Below are 19,912 nucleotides of genomic sequence, written 5' to 3' on the forward strand. Positions count from 1 at the left end.
ATCATTTTCCACTGACTTTTCCTGTTTGTGTGTTTACATAGAATTCTGTACATCATTCTTATCATTCTTCGTCATAATCATTTCCCTAACCAGGTATGTTTCAACTAATTGTTGTATTTCCCTAACCAGGTATGTTTCAACTAATTGTTGTATTTCCAAAATTTAGCAAAGCAAGTGGGATGAGCCAGGACAACATACATGTTTGCTAAATAATACAGAAAATAAGAGATAAAATGAAAATGGGAGTGTAAACATCAAAGTTAGAATTTTTTATTTTGAAAGTACATGCTTCAGATATTCATTTTCAATTATACTTAAAATATCTATCACATGTTTACCCTGAGTTTGTCTACATAATATGTAGTTATGAGTCTCCATAGTTATATGGCCTCCTCATTTCAGCTTTCTCCTATCAGCACAGAGAATATTCAGGCTGTTGTACAAAATAAGGATAGATGAGGACTCTAATAATAAAGAGTAATAACAAAATTTCATAAGAATAGTAATAGGCTATTGCAGCAACACATCTGCATTTTTATTAAGATCCACATACAATGTGAATCAAAGTTGTTGACTGAGAATAAAATCAACCGAGGTGATTACAAAGATAAATTTATTTGGAACTAATTAGGTTTGCAATCCAGGAAAACTAAGATTCAAGTAATCTTGAAAATGTGCTCTGAAGTTCCACATAATGGCATGTTTTTATAACCATGAGCCTTAAGGAGGGGTGAAAATTACATCACTTGTCAGGAATTAGGATTGGTGCCGGCAAAAATTACACTGTTTTATAAGAAAGGAATTGGGTGCAGTCTCAGTCTTGGGGTAGTTTGTAGGAAGAGGTCTTTTGTACAGAATAGCATCAGAGGGTAACAAATGATGTTTTAGGAAATTACAGTTTGGTTCATTCCAAAGGTTTAGCCTACTTCAAATATTTATTTGTGGATATATCTGAGTTCTGGTCAACAATGGCCTCCCGAATGCATTCAAAATGCCCTGAACTAATGTTACTCCTTTTTAACTTTTTTTTCCCCTTTCCAAAATTAATAGTGATGGCAATTTAATAGTGGTTTTTCATCTTTCACAGTTTCAGTACTCTTTTGCATGGATGAGGAAAATGCATCTTGGAAAGATGTAGAAGGTTCACAATAAAATAATTTGAAATGGAGACATTAAGATCAAAGGGAAAACCTCCACATGACTCTGAACTAAATATTTCACATGCTATTCCAGGCTGTCCCCTACAGATGCATGTAAGTAATTTTTGTCTGTTTTTCAAACGCAAAGTTATTATTTATCTTCCCAAAATATATTCTTGGCTGATTTTTGTACTATTGAAAGTGACATTGTGAAAATCAGGTTAACTACCCAAGTAAGCACATAATATTAAACCTGCTCTGCTCCTTCCAGGACTGCTTTCCCCTGGCCATTGTGTTGAAAACACCTTGCCAACCTCTGTTCTTTGTGAACAAGAAAGTGTATAGAAAGAATTCACCTGCAGAGCTTAATGAATAAAACAGTCTTCAAGTGCATGCAAACACCCAATAGGCTTAGTTTCTCATGTCTGCTCAAGGGAAGCTATTAAGTGGAAAAGAAGTAGACTTAGACTTTTAAATAGATACTACTAAGCACCAGTGTTGAGACTTTTTGACTTGATGTCGATGTATTGTTCTTTCAAACTTCTCTGCTATTTACAATGCCAAAATATATAGATTTGACAAACATTGATTTAGCCATAACCCTAACTGCATTCTTACAGAGCAAATGACACGAAAGTCTGCACTATGACACAAAAATGCCTGCCAAGGTATGAATAACATATGCTTCTATGAAAGCAAATAAATGTCTTCTATTGCAAAATCATCAAATTACTTCTTACTAAACCGCAAGACTGAGTATTGCCACGTGATCCCAGCTTCTAATAACTCACTCTATATTTTAAAGCATTTTGTAGAGTTGAATTTCTACAACAAAATCATAAAATGAAACATTCAATTAACTCTAAGTGTCCCTGACTTATTGTTGAAAAGCTAATAATTCAAAATCTATTTTATTAAGGTTTCTTTTTTTTTAACTTATTTGAGTACTTGAAATACGTATAGAGGTAAACAAAGGAATCTGGAGCAAATATCCAAATCTTAACATTGGCCACTAATTATTTGTTTTGCGGAAGCCTAATTTTCACCTTTGATTCCCCATCTACTCACCCGTGAAATGGATGTGCAATTGCATACAAGATGTTTGTTTTGATTATACAAGCTAATGAATGTAAAACTCTTATTAAAATGTTCATTTTATGAACATTATATAAATGGGAGTTGGTATTATTGCTATTATTTTCACTATTAAATTAAAGTTTTCAGTATTATTGTTATTAACTTACAACATTGTGCACAATTATTCAGATATTATGATAAACCCCCTCGGTTTATTTATGCCCTGGTTCATTGACTCAAAGTCATTATAGAAGATTCTAAAGAATCATTGTTGACATCAAGCATAAATTTAAACTCACTGTTCTCTACTTACTAGTTCAATTTTTTAGTCAACATTTTTCAACCTTATGCATTTACACATATTACTTCCTCATAACTTTTTTTCCCCCATGAAGTCAGCATGTGAAGAATTTCATGGAAACCTGAAATAATGTTTTACTTCCCTCTCTCCCATAGTGATGGATGTAAATCCCTAATTAAAACACTGAGAATAATGGTGTTTATTTTCCCAAGTATGATTTATATATTTCACTATTGTTCCAGGTTGATGAAAAGTAGTGTCTAAACTTTCCTCCTTGCTGGTGAAGTGACCATTATCTTGCAGATTAAGACATATAAAATTTCAACAAATGTGGCAAGTTGAAAGCTTGATTATAACAATGGAACATTTTCATTCAAGTGACATCCGAATGCTTAATGCCAGGGTCACCTGGCATAGATGATATACAAAACCACCTATGACCTGGAGACTGGACTTTCATCTGGGAATAACTTCTATGCAGCTAATACAAGTTCAGGACACTTGAAAAATGTTCTATAACACTTCCACCCTTGGTCCCTGGAACCATCTGTCTAGAATCTCCTTCTTACATATCTCTTCTTTGGTTCTTTCTGGAAATGTTCAGTTTCTCAACCAAAATCTATTTACTTCTATCCACAAAAGCACAGATCTAAATCCCCCATGTCTCTGATATGTAATCAGGGAAAAATTTAACATATTAATCTGAGTCTAATCACAGCTAATGTACACCTGGTATTCTGATCACACCCAATTTTTAAATACCTAGTGTTGGTGCTACCAGATATTAAAATATTGACATAGCTAGCTATTGCAATATAAAAACACATTCATGCTTGTTGCTGTATAGCTTCATCCTTAAGCACTCCCTATCCCTTCTGCTGTGGTAGAATTTTATCTGGAAGTTCCTCACATACCATCAGAGTCTCCTAACCCTTGGTACAATGGAGACTCAGGGATTTCATGCCAGAGCAATGTCCAGTGTCAGTGATTGGCTCTTCCATGCGTTCCTAAGATGTTTCACTTTTCACAAAATGGGGTGGGGGATGAGACACAAAGGTTACCTGCATTGCAGAATTTTACTTAAAACATTTTCAGTTCTTTGTGTCTTCCCCCCAAATGACTGTCTTCCCAGTCAAGCCTCTAGGAGTATATTTGGTCTAAATATAGCATTCTTATTAACAATTTCATTACATGGTTGCCAATAAACATATGAGACAATATTATGTTATTTTAAACATATTTTTATGAATTTGTTTTTATTACAGAAACTACCTGTAGAAATTTTAGCATAATGAATAAAACAATTTATATTTTAAAATTTAATTCGCTACACGTCAAAAGTATGATACTTACGACTATCAATAAAGAAGAAGTTATTGGAAGAGTGTTGCTGTGGTTTAGATGTAAATTGTCCACCAAAGTTTATGTGTTATACAATGCAAGAAGGTTCAGAGGAGAAATGATTGGGTTGTAAGAGTTTTAACCTTATTAGTGATTTAATCTCCTGATAGGGGTTAACTGAATGATAACTGACCTGGTAGGGTGTGGCTGGAGGAGGTGGGGCATTGAGGGCATAGCTTTGGGCTATATGTTTGTTTCTGGTGTGTGGAGTCTCCCTCTCTGCTTCTCTATCACCATGATGTGAGCTACTTCCCTCTGCCACACACTCCACCATGATGTTCAGACTCATCTCAAGCTCTGAGAAATGGAGCCAGCCTTCTATGCACTAAGTTCTCTAAAACCGTAAGCCCTCAAATTAACTTTTCCTCCCCTACAGTTGTGCTGGTTGGGTCTTTAATTCACAGCAGCAAAAAAGCTGACTAAAACAAGTGTAATGTTCTTAGGAAACACGTTTATTTCAATAGGCATATTCAGGAAGAAACAATTATTTAGTAAAACAAAATTTCTAAAAATAAAAAAATTGGAATATTATTGAAAGGTTAATGAAAACAATATTTACTAAATATATATTATTTGATTAGCAGATTTATATATGTGCATATATGTAAATATATATTTCAATTTTGCTCCTAAAACTTAAATGGTATGTGAATTCATATTGGTTAATGTTTTAAAGTACTTTGATTAATGTCACCCTAGAACTAACATGTAAATGAGTTTCCTTTTCAAGAAATGCTCTATTTAGATAAATAATTTCTATACTATTCTGAAAAAAAATTATAATGTAACTTTCTGAAGATACACTATACTACTTTTTATTATTTATATTAAAAGATATTTCTTATGTGATGCTTTGGTGAAAATGCTGTCCTATCAACAATAATCTTAATGCTTTATCTCATGTTATAGTCTAAATGTTGTGTTTCCCCCAAAAGTTATTTTATAAAATTCAATCCCCAACAAAAACACTAAGTGGTAAGAACTTCAGAAGGTGAGCAGATTTTTACAAGGTGCATGAAATTTCTATTCACACAGAAGAGGTCTTTCATTATGTGAACATGCAGCAAGAAAGAGACCTCTATAAGGAAAGGGCCCTCACCAGCATGGATCCTACCAATTCCTTTACTTTTGACATTCTAGCCTGAATAACTGTGAGAATTAAAAATGTATCATTTATAAGCCAACCAGTCTCAGAAAGATTTGTTACAGCAACCTGAAAAGACCAAGACAACTCATAACCAATTAATGAATCACATAAATGATCTTGGTTTCTTTCATAGATGTCCATTTGTTACCAAGGAAAACCCTTAAATACATCCTATAAGTATTGCTTAATGTTAGTTGACATAAAATCCACTAATTTTGGACATCAGACTTCTGGGCACTACATTATTAATCTCCCACTGACTTTGTTGTAGAGGATACCTGTGACTCATGGGTTATGATGGTCACGGTTGCCTAGGTTACTGTCCAGAGACTTGAAGGCCACTTCTGCAGTAAACAGACTCTTCACTGAGTTTGCAGGTGTTTGAAGGGTGAATGAAATGGGATGAATGGCTTGGCAAACCTATCTGTCTTCAGATCACATCTGTATCCTTTGTTGCCTTACTGTTTTGGTCAGATTCTACTCAGCTCTGCATGTAGATATCAGACACTCGAGAAATGGTTTATCCAGAACTATAACACAGGATTACTTGACCTAGATTTGCCTAGCCTCTCTCGTTTCTGAAAGATCTCCACCTGTTCTCAGAAAAGACATGAATATTCTTCTCCTATGTTAGCTTATCTTCTGCTCTTATTATTCCTAACCTTTTCTCTAGAATTGAAAAGATTATTTGCAAGGCTTAAATCTCTTCATTGTAAACCCTCCTGACTTCCTTCCATCCTGTTTTTTCCTTGCTCCCATCCCTTCATGAATATTAAAAATTTAAGCCTTTGGTTGTCCATCAGTCAATGCCTCATGACAATTACATCAATAAATTTAATTCTTTAAGAATTGTAAATAAAATCCTGTCTGTACTAACCTTCTTAGCTCCTTTGTTTTTGTTTTCTGTACTCAACTTGTGTCACATATATCAGTTTGATAATATATTATTTAAACATTAAAAATAATAGTTTTAGCAGCTAAGAAAACTTATTTTAAACTGGAAAACAAGTTAAACTATTAAAATAAGTCATTCTATCCTCCAAAGAGAAACTGGGGATAGAGATGGAGAGCTCTTACATCTCAAATCTTCAAATAAATCTTTGGTAATATTAAGGAATGGAATGGTATTTTGCCCAAAATTCATATATGTGAATTCTAACTTCAGTACTTTAGAATATGACTATCTTTGAAGATACTATCTTTAATCGGGCAATTAAACTATGATCATTTCAATGGTCTCTGATCCAATCTGACTGTTGTTTTTATAAAAGAAGATCAGGACAATCAGGACAGAGATGTGCTCACAGGGACACATGGGTAGTAGTTTCCTTGGACTTCCATAACAAAATACCATGCAGTTGGTAGCCTAAACCATTGACATGTACTTTCTCATACTTCTGGAGTTAAGAAATCCAAGGTAAATGGGCCACAAGTGTTGGTTTCTGGTGAGGTTCCTCTTCTTCGTTTGTAGAAAACAATTTTTTTCTAGATCCTCACAAAGGTTTTTTTTTTTTTTTTTTTGGGGGGGGTGCACATAAAAAGAGGTCTCTTGGTGTCTCCTAATATAAAGACACCAGTTATATCAGGTGAGTCTCATGAACTAATTCAACTTTAATTACCCTATAAAAAGTTCTGTCTCAAAATATGGTCATTTGGGGCTTAGGTCTTCATCATATGGTTCAATCCACAATACTATGTAAAGATAAAGTCACACTACCAGCCATAGAGAACCTACAGAAGAAGCCAAGTCTTTCAATTGCCCTAAGTGACCCCAAAGCCAGGTATCAGGCAGTTAGAGATTAACATGAAGTCTAAAACCCACCATTCACGGTCCTCTCTTATCAGGGTCTCTCAGCTGAAACCTTTCCCAGGTACCAAGACCTTCTTTGGGGGTGTAGGAGGATCATGAGGACAGAGTCTCTACTGTGCCTGAGTACTTAATAATATTTTTCATTTCCCATCTTCCCAGATCCTTTCCTTTGCCTTCTCAGGACTTGTAAAATAGCAGGAGTTTTCTCTTTAGATTTCCTCTGATGGGGAGAAAATTCCCTCTGCATGTGCCAAAGCATACAACCTTGGCCGCATACAGATATTTAGTTAAAAAAAGAACATTTGGGGAGCCAATGGCATTTCTGTTTAGCCCCTTGTTTTTACATTTGTAAGGCACAATTAAAGGCTTAACCATTACTTTGATTTTGGCTTACAGTGTTGATGAATTGACAATTAGTCATGGACAATGTGCTTAACATCCAACTGCTCCAGGACACTAACTTTGAAATTATTATAGACACTTCCTTTGGTAGGGTGGGAACAGGAAGAAAAGAAAAGAAGAAAGAGGGACAGATAGTGGAGATGTCAGTACCTGGTCAAGGTCAAGTAGGAAGGTGTCTGATGGTGGCATCTCAGGCACATTTCTAGGCACTTGAAGCACTTAGAGGTTGTGCAATGGTATGTTAAGACAACAGATTCTCAGGTTGCACTGCTCATCTGCCACATTAAAAAGCTGTGTGAACTTCTGAAAATTTCTTAACTTTTCTGTGCTTCAAATTCTGCATCTGTAAACCAGAATATATTGATAATTCATAGAGTTCTTATGAATGTTAAATAGTTGAAATATTTAAAATACTTTAACCAGATGTGGTGTTGCACACCTGTAATCCCAGCTACCTGGAAGACTGAGGTAGGAGGATTGCAAGTTTAAGCCAGTATGGACAATGTAATGAAACACTGTATTAAAAAAATAAAAATAGAAATAAAAAGGGCTGAGATAAAGTGGCTCCAGATTCAGTGCTCAGTACCATTAACTAAATGATAAGTGGATAGTAAATACATAAATGTTATACTTCAAGTGATGTGTAGAACTCTACTAGCATTATTTTAAGCTATTATTTTTAATTTCAAGAATGTCAAGAAGTGATCATCAAGCATTATTTTTTTCTAAGGAGGTGGGGTAGGAATTTGATCTAAATGAAGCCTAAAGATAAACAAGAAACTCTCAAAGCTCTAAATTATATTTAGTTTCTGGGTAAACAAGATAAAATTGTTATCCTAAGAGATTAGAAGATATCTTCTTTTTCTTTGCATATATGTAATGTATTATTTGTGAAAACTAAAATTATAAAAATATTGCAACTTTTATGCAGTTCAGAGGTAACCACTGGGGGACAATGTTTTGGACTCATGCTCTATAGGCATTTACATGGGATTGATGAGTGGAAGGCTCTCAAAAGGTCACACTCCCACAATCTGATTTCTGCCATCTCCTGTGTCAACAGCCAAAACTTCACGTCCAAGTCACCAGATAAATATATTGAGTCATCAGATAAATACAAATGATTCTGGCCTGGAAGAGGGCATTGCGCAGGGAAAAGCAAGAGAAAAGCCCTGGAGAAAAGTGTAGACCCAGTCAAAGCACTAAAGCAAGAAGAAGGACATTCTAAATAGAGAAGGGAAAACCCACCGCCAGTGATGCTTTGGGATTGCATCGTTGTTTCTGTCACTCAATTTCCTTAACTTTTCAAGTCAGTTAGGGCTTTTTGAGAGGAATAGAGAAAAGTGCTCTTCTCTTTGGTTCCTGGGAGGAGCATTATTTCAGATGGCTAAGTGTTAGATACTTATACTTCTTTTTTTTAAAGTCTTTTTTTAATAAACATTTTTAGTTGTAGTTGGACGCAATACCTTTATTTTATTGATTTATATGTGATGTTGAGGAGGATCGAACTCAGGGCACCACATGTGACAGGCAAGCACTCTACAGCTGAGCCACAACCCCAACCCCATAGATACTTATACTTTTTAACCTACTATATTATTTTTTTCTTTTATTCAATTAAATATTTAGAATGGAAAGCTGGTAATCATCTGGAGATTGTTATTTGTCCCCCAGGGCATACAGTTGTAAAATTTTTAACTCTTTTATAAAGTGTCTTTTTAATTGAGAACAAAAAAATGTACACATTTGTGAGATAAGATGTGATGCTTCATATATGGATACAATGTTTGATAAACCAGAGTATTTATCTTATCCATTACTTCATATGTTATCTATTTTGTGTGTATGTGAGAGAGAGAAAACATTTAAAATCCTCCCTCCTAACATAGAAAACCACTTCATACAATATTGTTAATAATTGTCACCCCATTGATAAATAGAACACCATCAATTATTCCTCTTGTTACTTTGCACCCATTAACAAATCTCTTAGTTTCTTTCCACAAGCTTCCCAGTCTCTAGTAACAAGGCTTCTATTCTCTGTTTCTCTGAGAATAACGTCTTTAACTTCCTTACAGGAGTAAGATCACACAATATGTGTTTTAGGGAAAATAGGCAGGGAATGTGTGTGACATTCTTTTGTGCATGTATTAATTATTTAGTCAGGAATAATGTACTTCTCACCATTTTGGAGGCTGGGAAGTGCATTAGAGCATCAGTCTCTGCTGAGGGTTCCTTTTCTGGTAGATGGTGACCTCTGGCTGTGTCCTGAAAGGGGGAAGGGGTTGAGGGTTTGTCTCTGGCCTCTTTTCAAGAACACTAATCCGATTCATAAGGTCTCCAGCCCCATGACCTAATCACACTCAAAGGCCCCCTTCCTAGCACCATAACACTGGAGGTGAGAATTTCAAATTCTGAATTCAAGAAGGACATAAGCATTCAGACCTTAACAGTATATGTAGTATATATGGAGATAATTAACCAAAATAATTGAAGATAAAATGTTATTTGAAGGAAATGCAAAGTAACATGCATCAGTATTATTATTTTAGGCAACTTCTGTCATAATAATTATGTATATATGATTGGGTATATTCATGTTCTTAGTAATAATGGGATCTTTTTTTTCCTTTGAACTTAGATCAGAAATGGCTAAATTTTCTCAAATATACACTTAACCAATAAAGCTCAACAAGATGAAATGTAAATTAATTTTCTTTATTTTTTTTCTACAAAACTCCAAAATTGAATGACTAAAAAGATATTTAACAAAATTTGAGCATGCCAAATGCATTGTGAAATGTTAAGGGCATAATCATTTGTATATTGTATTTAAAATTTCACTTAATGCAAATTATAATGGCAATATCAAGAAAATAACAATAAAATGGTCTTCAAAACAGCAAAATGCCTTCAAGTTGAAGTTATCCCTATTGTGTCTTTATCAAGTACTGTAATTTTCTTTCTTTTTTCTTGGGGGGGGGGAAGACAATAATGGGGTTTGAATCCAGGGGTGCTTTACCACTGAGCCACATCCTCAAACTTTTATATATTTTAGTCTGAGGGTCTCACTAAGTTACTTAAGGCCTCACTAAGTTGATTAGACTGGCCTTGAACTTGGAATCTTCCTGCCTGAGCCTCCCAAGCCATTGGGATTAAAAATGTGCATTATTGCACCCAGCAAATACTATAATATTCTGGAAAAGTTACTACAAAATAATGCCATTGAAAAGTTCACTTAGAACAAACTTAAAATCAAAGTACCTTATATCAAAATATCAAACCTAAGAATATATTTACATACATCCATAAAGATGTATGTTTCTGTATGCGTGCACATGAGTAAACCCATAAGATGGATATAAAAGAAAATGCGTGTGTATATCTGTATGTAGTATAAACATATCTAAAAAGGGGTTATAAAGAAAGAAGAGGATACAAGAGGTAACTGAAAAGCATTCTAAAGTATGTTGAGTTCCACAAAAATTGCAGTTTGCTGCTTTCCTTATGTTGACAATTATGTACAACTGAATTATAACAGTAATTATTAAAATAGTATTTTAATGACCTAAGTAACTTTGAAATATAGAGACTTTTTTTAAAAAAAACTTTAGAAACAAAAAATAGCTGTTTATTTTTAAAATTAATTCAGTTCTTTTGGCAAGTATAATTTTTAATAATTTGTACTTATAATTAACACATATGTAGATTTTCTTCCAATATTTTGGGATAATTTTTCATTGCATTACACTTTTATTCTATTAAAAGCAGATTTTTTCCTTATACTGTAATTTTTCTAATAATGAACAGATTGCTAAGTATCATTTTATGTAAGTCTATTTAGAGCTATGATTATATTTCTGACAGTATTTAAAGTCATTTGATATATATGTTACCATAAATAATGATGAATACCATAGTTTAAACATGTGTCTTATTTTAAGATGAACCTATTTGGTATTACTAGGATGAATAATATAGGTTTTTGGTTTTTTTTGAAGATTGCTTTCATTTTGGTTCTTGGTTCTCACCACAAAGATAATGACCACACAGATAATGTTTTTAACTCTGGCTGAAAAATAAAGAATACTATATAAATTTGATAATTAATTCTGACTTTCAAAGAAAATCCAACAAAAATTGACAAAAACCTAAGAATGATTACTGGTATAGGCTCTGGAAAAAGGTGATTTGTATAGTCTACTTTAGTTTGGGGAATCTCAGAACTGACTCATCCACCTATTGAAGAAAGAGACGAAAGCAAAGATTGGACCTCAGTCAGACCCAAAGACACAGACATAGAGAAAGGACAATAAAATCTATGATGATACACTCAGAATTGTTACTTTAAGTTACCAATCCCCCATTTCCTAGTGAAAAACAGCCTAAGGGAGTGTCTCCAATGATGACACGTGATTACAATCTTGAAGACATGTACAAAGTGTGATCCATTTCAACACTAATGGTCCCCAGTTAATACCTCCCAGTGTTTTTGTCTCTGCTTTTCCTTCCCTTTCAGAGTCTAGGCTTAGCTGTGTGGTGTGTTTTGACCTTTGGTTCAATAATAAATGCTGCAGAAAGAAAAATTGTTTAACACATGTACATTGAATATTGACTTCTTGAAATACTTTTTTCTTTTTAAGAAACCTAGACTGATCTGCTGGAGAGGTTATAGGGACACATGACAAGAGCCCTAATGAACAACTCAGCTCACTTCAGTTATGGGAATGAAGCCATCCTGGCACATCCCACTCCTCACTGACATGCCAGATGATTACAGCCACATGAATGGTAAACCCAGTAGAGGAGCCACTAATTCAGACTAAACTACATGGCAGTGTCATGAGCAAGATAAATAGCTCTTAAAAATCTCTAGTTCCTATGATCAGGTGAGATAAAACTCTTTATGATGTGTCCATTGACTTATTTCTCTAAGCACACAGTCTTACACAAACTACTATGAAATAATTCAACAACCTTCCACAGATTAGTATGATACCCCTGATTCTTCAGATTTGGAGATAAGGGTAGCTATATGAAGTTCAACTGGCAACTATCATACTTTAGAAGCCTAGACTTCTTTGTCTTCCTTCTCTATAGCAATGCATTCATTGAGTCAGTTTAACCACAGACATATATTGAGTACAATTTGTATGGCACAGTGTCCCAATGCCTTATAATAAACAGTGAAAAAGATTAAATTTCTATGGTTGAAACTTTCTTTCTAGAGAAAGGGAAAGAATATCAGGAAGATAAATAGATGACTAAATGTCAAGTGATTATAAGAAAAATGATCAGCACAAGAAAACATAAAATTTCAGAGTGAAATACAATTTCAAACCTACTAGACATATTGAATTGTGCAGGTATCTAAGCAAAGAGTTTTCCAGACAATGGACATTACCAGGGAATAAGTGCTTGGCAGGTGTTCCTGTAGTACTAGTAGGGTTTCTCAACTTTTATTTTTTTATAGCACTCTACTAACGAGACTTTTTAAACAATTATTTCCCCAAGTATTTCCCTTAAGAAATATTGAAATCACATAACTGAAATATGAGAACTAATTTCCATTCCTGTGGAAAATGATCACTTCTGCTGGGAATGCACTAGCCATAGAACCAACAAGGAAAACAGGGTATCTAGACTAGAGTAAGAAAAGAAGAGATTGGAGAAAATTGATAAAGAAGAACAGGGTCATGTCTGGCCTCACATGCTGTTGTAAGTATATTAGATTTTACCTTGAGTGAACTAAATACATCAGTTGAAAAAAAAAAAATTAAAGAGCAACTTGAATGGCCTCATTGAAAATGACATGTCTGGGTTGGGGATGTGGCTCAATGGTAGAGCACTTGCTTAGCATGTGTGAGGCACTGGGTAAACAAATAAATGAAATAAAGGTTCATCAACAGTGAAAAAATATTTTAGAAAAACGATGCATCTATTGGGTGCAGTGTTACACCTGTATGTTGAGAGCCACAGCCGAAGGGGCCCCAGCAAACTTCCAGCTGCCAGCAAACTGATTGTGCCCAGCCAGACTGCGGTACCTGTACACTTGTAATCCCAGCAACTTGGAAGCTGAGAGAGTAGGATGGCAAATTCAAGGCCAGTCATTGTTGAGAGCCACCGCCAAAGGGGCCCCAGCAAACTTCCAGCTGCCAACAAACTTCCAGCTGCCAGCTGATGATTGGCTCACAGACGCCCCAGCAAACTTCTAGCTGCCAACTGATTGGCTCCTCTGGGGTGATGCTCATTGGGCTGTTTCCCCGCCCTTTCAGACCACAGAGCTGCTCATTTGGGGACTTTTTTGACCCCGCCCACGGGACCCAGTCAATCTGCCTCAAGAGCAGGAGGAGTGGGGGAGGTTGAGAGGCTTGTGGGAAGCCAGTGGTGGCAGTTGGGCTCTGAGGGTTTTTCCTGAGGAGCTGTGTGGTGTGGTGTGTGTGTGTTCTAAAAATAAAGTTCATTTCTTTTGACAAGTGGCTCCTGAATTGTGCCGAGCCAGACTGCAGCAAGTCACAGCAACTTAGCAAGACCCTGTCTGAAAATAAAGCAGATTGTGGATGTAGTTCAATGGTAAAATGTCCCTGGGTTCAATTCCTAGTACCATAAAAAGAAAGAAAAAAAAAAGATGCATCTTCTGTGTATTCTTTTACATCTCAAAAGCCATCCTGTGATCTCCTTATAAATTTTTAGGGAATAAGTATTGAGCAGAGGTACATGCAGGCCAAATCCAGGCAATTTCATGTTTGAAAACTGGGGTATCATGGAGTTAGGGGTTATCATCTGTATTTGAAAATTTCCCGCAGGTGTTGAGTTGAGTAACCCGTCATGTTATTGTCATAGTTTTTACAGTTATTGTTTGCTTTTTAGAATTCAAGTTTAAATATAGCACACTTAATTCATAAACTCTTAACATTCAGCACTAATGAAGCACTAAAGAAGCACATTTTCCCCCCAAGAAGTTGATTGGGAATTATTTTAGAACAATCATTTGTTTTGCCACAAAAACAGATAATATTTTTTTTCCTTCTCTAGAAAACCATTTTCACCAGATTCCCAAGAAGGAGAGACTTTTTATTTATGCATGAACCATTACTAAAAAGCCTTTTAGTAACATTCCAAATGAGTGCTTTGTAAAAGCACATTTATCCTGGGCTGGGGCGGTGGCACATTGGTGGTGCGCCTGCCTCGTGCGTGTGGGGCACAGGGTTCTATCCTCAGCACCATGTAAAAATAAATAAGGATACCGTGTTCATCTACAACTAAAAAAACTATTTAAAAAAACACATTTATCCTAAGTCTTTCGGGTGATTTAAATAAAATCACTTCCTTTATCTCAGAACTATAGATCCCAGAATCTTTAGCTGAGTCTGTAAAGTCTTTATTCAGCACACTGAGTAATTATGTCATGCCCCTAAATTTGAATATCAGTGTTCCAAGTATGAAAATAGGAGAACATGATCTCATGTCTAAGAAGGAAAATAGTGAAGAGGAAAATATTTAGAGATGATAAAAGGCTGAGTCAACGGACATGTGGTTTGATTGAATCTGTGAATGAACAAAAAGAATGGAGTACTGGAAAACTGTCAGGGTTTGGAGGAATGAATTAGATAAGAATGGGAAAAATTGTAAATGTAAGAAATGCAAGAGAGTGTCGAAGCAAAATGAAGGTAGCTGGGTTTCTCTTATACAAAGTAGGGCTTTCATTCAAATAGGCTATTTATGATTTTATTTTTGTAATAAATGAATCTGAAATCTCTGTGTCTTAGTACACAGGAAAGGTTATGATTTGTTTAAAAATCATCCACTTCCATGTTCAGTGGGTGACATTTTTTTTCTGGGGTTTTCCACAACTGAAGGTTTTCAATGAAGCAATAGCTCTCATTTTAGGGGCACCTAAAATTTGGTAAATCCTAGGAAAGCAAGATCAACTTGTCACCACCCAATCTAGCCAAAGTCTCTGAAACTTCCTTCAAATATATCATTTTATAATTTTTGCCATCAGGTTTCTGTAACCACTGCGATTGTAACTCTGAGGAACAAAGATTAGAGTCAAGAAGAGGTTTTGTAAGGCAGCCCTGTGACAGGTATCTCTACTTTCACATTTAATTACCCAAACTCAACCATGACTTGTACAAAAGTTGCAGGGTACTATAGTCTGTGAATGTGAAGTAAGAAATGAGACAAATGTGTACATTAATAGCTAACGTATCAAGATTTAAAAATCTTCTTTTTTGGAAATGAGGCCATTAAGAATTTTAAGACAATCAGTTCGAAGTGGAAAACTAGAAGCCAAAATACAGTTTGGAAATACAGAAAGAGAAAAAATAAGGATAGGCTATTCTTTCCATATTTAGTTTTTTTTTTTTTCTTTTGTGGCACTATCAAACCCAAGGGGACCCCACCACTGAGCTACACACCTAGTCATTTTTTGTTTCATATTTTCAAAACAGGGTCTCCTTGAGTTGCTGAAAAGCTAGCCTCAAACTTGTGATCCTCCTGCCCCAGCTTCCTTTGTTGCTGGGATTACAGGCATGAACCAGACTACCTGGACCATTCTAGATTATTTGCTTCAGATGGAAACGGACATACACTGTAAGAGCTAGAGGGAAAGAGGACCAAAGTGAATGCTGCATTTTTTTTTTTTTAACTTTTAAATGGCAGAAACACGAGGTTTCTGTGTGACTATGAGAAAGCTACTGGAAGACATGAAACATACAGAAAAACAAACTGAGCAAGTTCCCAGAGGATAGTGAGAATCAAAGGATTTTGAGCACATCCAACACATTCATCCCAGGGAAGAAGAAAGAGTCCTCTGTGTAGACAATGGAAACAAATATAAAATGTTGGAGTTTCAATTTGTAAGTGAAAGCATCACATATCACTTCAACTGTCAACTTAAAAGTACAGGTTATGCAGGAGGCTACATTAGTTTTTATATTACAAATATGACACCAAATAAAATTTCCAAAATGCTTTACAGGACACAGATAAGGGAAATATGTCCACTAAACTATTAAAATTATTTATGATCATGATTCCTTAGGAATTATTTGACTATAAACAATAGTATAAAAATTGACTAAGTTTTCTGGACTTCAAAGAGAAAATTGACTGTGGGTGAAAATATAAACTAGAAAAAAGATAATGATTTATCTAGAAAAAAAAGAACTTACAAGTGTAATGATTTTTATCAGACAGAAGAGAAATATTTGAATGATGTTTTTTTAACTAAGCAAGAACCCTTGAGTAATGAGTAATGATTCAGCACTTAAACTTTCAGTAGAATAAATATCTGAATATGTACTTGACACAAATTTTCCATATCAGCACTTAGCACAATGAAGTATTAATTACACTCCATCAACACTGAGGAAGTAGTTAGGGAGCAGCAGAAGCATAAACGCAAACACATCAGCTTGAAACACTGCGTTTTGTAAACAAGCATTCTCAAGACACCTGGATTTTTATTAGCTGTCAACTTTGATCCAAATGGAAATTTTTGAAATGAATGTGATGTCAGATGCTGATATAGTAATGCTTCTGAATTTCAGTTGTGGATCAATAAATGATATTTACATATGTAATAGAAGAATGAAAAATATTAAACATAATCTAAATTTAATCCATATGGGCACAAAGGAGAAAACAAGACACCAACAGATATATGTTAAAATATGTTCAAATTATTAATAAATCCTATAAATCAGTATTTTAGTTGGGCTTCCTGTTTAATGCGATTTGTATCAGTTTTCATTTGAATACCACTTAGTCTCAAATACATAAACCAGGGTACTAAGTTTACCACTGTAATGATCTCTTAAGAAATAATGTCAGGGCCAAATAAATACATCTTGAAAGTTCCACAGTGAACATCTCAAATTGACCTTTCTTTCCTTTTTTTTGTACTGAGAATTCAACCCAGGGGTGCTTTATCACTGAAATACACCCCAGCCATTTTCACTTTTTATTTAGAGACAGGGTCTGTTAGAGTCTGTAAACAAGTCAAAATAACACCTGGCATTTTGCCAGGGGAATGTTAAAGTTCGTAAACAAGTCTGGATGGTGCCTGGCAAAATGTCAGAGGGAGTGGTTTGAGAAGTAACAAAACCGAGCCATTAGGTGTAGAGATTCCTGATTGGTTGACTGATGTATCTAGTTTATGCTAATTAGATAAGCTGTGTGGAATGTATAAATACTGCTCCTGTCCTGCAATAAACGGCTTCCACTCTTGCTGTATCAACGTAAACAAGTCATTCGTCCCCCCCCTGATTATTCTGCTGCAGCCGGACTGCGGCAGATGGTGGCCCGTTACGGGGAGCCCCGGGACACTCGGGGGTAAGTGACGAAAAAAAGCTGCCCGTCCATAGATAGGACGGGAGCAAATCTGCTCGTCCCTAGGCAGATAGGGCGAGAGGAAAAATGGCCATTTCGAGAAAATGGAGAAGATTGATACAGTATGTTTGTGTCTTGTTTTGTCTCAGTGTATTGTATTGTCTTTGTGATGAAAATATGGAAGGGGTGAGAAGTAAATTACTAAGGGAAGAAGGCACCCCAGTGGAACCAAGAATAGTTAGGGCATGTGTTGATAAGAGCCCAGGAACTCTAGTCAGAAAGAAAAAGAAAGTTCAGAAGAAGAAGGATTATCAGGAAAAAAGTTGCAGCAAAAGGCTATTACTAAATACTTTTCGTTACCGGAGGGTGCGTGAAGCGGAGAGGCGGCTGCCGAGTGTGCAAGCCGGTCACAGCGCAGCAAGGATTTTCCAAGAGGCGGCGGCAACTGGCCCTTCCCCGCCTCCTGGCCGGGGAGCTGGCTCTTCCACTGCCGCGAGCCCAAATCTAGACCTGACCTGGAGGCACAGTCTCGCAGGCTCTTGCTCCCTGTGCCCAGTAGCAGTTTGAGTCCGGGACACTCCCCAGGGCCATCTGGGGCTGCCCAGGCACTACAGCCAGCAGAAGACGCTACTGGTGTCCCTGATGTTTGGTCATTTTCAATGCCAATAACTAAGCTACAATGGTTCTCCCACACCTGGAAGCTGATGAGTAATGAGCACTATTAATGCTTATTTCAAATGCAAAAAAACCTTGAGATAATGTACTAAATTGTTCAGAAGGTTGTTTTCTTAGTAGAATGCTACAGGATTTTCTTTAGCCATCCGGAGTTCCTGCCTTCGTCCCAGTGCCGGTAAAGACCAAGGTGGAAGAATTTCCAGTGTTGCTGAAAACCGGACAAGACTTTGGCTGAGAAACAGACGAGACTTCGGATCAAGCTAGCTGCCTGCAGAACTTACCTGGACTGTGATTTAAGCTAGCTGCCTGCAGAACTTACCTGGACTGTGATTTACCTGGACTGTGAGTTAATCTATTGAGACACTGCTTTACCTGGACTGAGACAACAAACTGTAATCTATAACAAATTGTAACTCGGTATCTTTGCTAACGGTGTCATTGCTGGTATAATTTTTCCAAGGGCTTCTTGCATGGAGCCATCAATTGGCTTGGTATTGTGGCATTTTGTATCCTCCCTTTCTGTTTGTAGCAGGTTATTTATGGTGTTTCTGTAAAAACCACTATGGTTGTTATTTAAATTAAACAAAAGGGGGAAATGTTAGAGTCTGTAAACAAGTCAAAATAACACCTGGCATTTTGCCAGGGGAATGTTAAAGTTCGTAAACAAGTCTGGATGGTGCCTGGCAAAATGTCAGAGGGAGTGGTTTGAGAAGTAACAAAACCGAGCCATTAGGTGTAGAGATTCCTGATTGGTTGACTGATGTATCTAGTTTATGCTAATTAGATAAGCTGTGTGGAATGTATAAATACTGCTCCTGTCCTGCAATAAACGGCTTCCACTCCTGCTGTATCAACGTACACAAGTTATTCGTCACCCCCCGGTTATTTTGCTGCAGCCGGACTGCGGCAAGGGTCTTTCTAAGTCATTGTGGCCTGAGATCTTCCTGCCTCAGCCTCCCAAGGCACTGGGATGAAAAGCATATGCCACTGCACTTGGCTGGCTGTGTGCCCCTTTCTTGTTACTAAACCTGTTATGAGGTTATTTGGTGAATTAATGAATAGGAAGCCGTGTGCTACTATTAAATCATATTTTTACGATAGAAGGAAGATATTGATTATTTTATATTTATATAAATTGAATAAATTAACATAAGGATAAAATTTTGATAATAAAATGACATAAATAAAAATATGTGTGATACCTCAAAGGTTTTAAAGAAAAAATATTAAGTATGTGAGCTATATAATGGTTTATTTTTAATGTTTATTTTGGAAGTGTCACATTTTATTTAACATTATCTAATGTTTTGAATCTTTTTTTTTCAAGAAGCATTTATTTCTTTTTTTTCTGACCTCAGTTTCACTGATTCATCCTTACCTACAGAAGTTTTTATAAATGCCAAGGTAAAAATGCTTTTCTCTGTCTTGAACTTGACAAGCTGCTAACTAATTTCTTCTCAGCTGTGTGCTGTAGATGAAGCTGGTATTATTTATATACATATTTTAATTTTTTTACATGATAGTATATTTTGAAATATTATGCATATGTAGAATAAGTATAACTTGTTCTAGTTAGGATCCCATTCACTTGGTTGTACATGATGTGGAGTTGCATTGGTCATGTA

This window comes from Marmota marmota, unplaced genomic scaffold (assembly GCF_001458135.2).
Source record: "Marmota marmota marmota unplaced genomic scaffold, marMar, whole genome shotgun sequence".
Classification (NCBI taxonomy): Eukaryota; Metazoa; Chordata; class Mammalia; order Rodentia; family Sciuridae; genus Marmota; species Marmota marmota.